Below are 1,865 nucleotides of genomic sequence, written 5' to 3'. Positions count from 1 at the left end.
TTCCCATACCGGGAGTCGAACCCGGGCCGCCTGGGTGAAAACCAGGAATCCTAACCGCTAGACCATATGGGAGCGCGTTACCCGAATGCCGGACTCAGCATCTATGAGAAGTGACCACTGTGTGGTGAATGTTAAACTACTGCAGAAGATGGTATATGTGTGACTAAAAGAAACACCAAAGAAACATGACCCCAATATGTGTACAAACACATAATAAAGGATGAAACAGAGTCAGGATTCCTCCAGGCACAGATCTGCCCACCTTTCTGCACCAGGGAGCATGCACAACAGCTGGGAGACTGCGCCAGGCAGCAAGCACCACGGCTGGGAGACATCACCAGAGACCATGCACCCCAGCTGGGAGACTGCGCCAGGCAGCAAGCACCACAGCTGGGAGGCTGCACCAGGGAGCATGCACCACAGCTGGGAGACTACACCAGGGAGCATGCACCACAGGTGGGAGACTACACCAGGGAGCATGCACCACAGCTGGGAGACTACACCAGGGAGCATGCACCACAGGTGGGAGACTGCACCAGGGAGCATGCACCACAGCTGGGAGACTGTACCAGGGGCCGTGTACCACAGCTGGGAGACTGCACCAGTGCACCAGGGACCATGCACCACAGCTGGGAGACTGCACCAGGGACCATGCACCACAGCTGGGAGACTGCACCAGGGACCATGCACCACAGCTGGGAGACTGCACCAGGCAGCAAGCACCACGGCTGGGAGACTGCACCAGGGAGCAAGCACCACAGCTGGGAGACTGCACCAGGGAGCATGCACCACAGCTGGGAGACTGCACCAGGGAGCATGCACCACAGCTGAGAGACTGCACCAGGGAGCATGCACCACAGCTGGGAGACTGCACCAGGGAGCAGGCACCACGGCTTGGAGACTGCACCAGGGAGCATGCACCACAGCTGGGAGACTGCACCAGGGAGCATGCACCACAGCTGGGAGACTGCACCAGGAAGCATGCACCACAGCTGGGAGACTGCACCAGATACCTACACTAATGAAGAAGGAAACACAGAGCAGAACAGAACTTCATACAGCAAGACAGTCAGAGCACGAGGGACTGAGAGGGAGGTAAAGAGACCCACAGTGAGACAGTCACACAGCGAGAGACTGAGGGACTGAGAGGGGTAAAAATACTACAAAAAACTGGAGGTCAAGCGCCCCACAGTGAGACAGTCAGACAGCGAGGGACTGAGAGGGGCAAAAATACTACAATAAACTGGAGGTAAAGAGACCCGCAGTGAGACAGTCAGACAGCGAGGGCCTGAGGGGGATAAAAATACTACAATAAACTGGAGCTAAAGAGACCCAGAGTGAGAAAACAAACAGTGAAGACGCAGAGGGGGTGGGGGAGACCCCAAGGGTTGCTGTGTCCAGAAGAGGTGACTCCTCTGCACATTGCTATTGTTGTGTCATGTGACAGCCTTCTAATACCAAAGGAGTGAGGTGCAGCTCAGGCGCCGCTTTACAGACACAAGCAGTGCTTAATTTGTGCTTGTTGTTTCCACTGCTGAGCACCAGCACTTATTTTTTAGGGCTGGGGCTTATTCTTCTGCCTCAAGCATTTGCTGCGAGTAAAAGACATATAGGAAAGAGGGAGGAAGGGAAAAACAAAAAAGTGTCACAAAGGAAGAAAGTAGAAAGCTGCAAGAGTGAGCTGAAGGGGCATGGAGTGGCTGTAAATGGATTGAAGAGGCCTGAGATGACTTCAGGTTTACGAGGCCTCAGTATTCTGTGTTCAGACATTTAAGTGCAGCAGCTGCGTGTTTAAAAGGAGGACTTTGTGCACCGGCTCATTTTTATTTACAAATTAAGCACTGGACACAAGTGATTCCTTCCGC

At 53.9% G+C, this 1,865-nt stretch overlaps 1 non-coding gene across 1 annotated transcript; it reads right to left on the bottom strand.

Annotated features, from left to right (window-relative positions):
• TRNAE-UUC (transfer RNA glutamic acid (anticodon UUC)) lies at window positions 1–72 on the bottom strand. The gene has a single exon. It is a non-coding gene; the product is annotated as a tRNA-Glu (tRNA).
• Between the last annotated feature and the right edge of the window lie 1,793 nt (window positions 73–1,865).

This window comes from Pleurodeles waltl, chromosome 4_2, assembly GCF_031143425.1.
Source record: "Pleurodeles waltl isolate 20211129_DDA chromosome 4_2, aPleWal1.hap1.20221129, whole genome shotgun sequence".
NCBI classification, from domain to species: Eukaryota; Metazoa; Chordata; class Amphibia; order Caudata; family Salamandridae; genus Pleurodeles; species Pleurodeles waltl.
The sequence above is the reverse complement of the archived record's forward strand: the minus strand, read 5'-3'. Positions and strand labels throughout refer to the sequence as shown.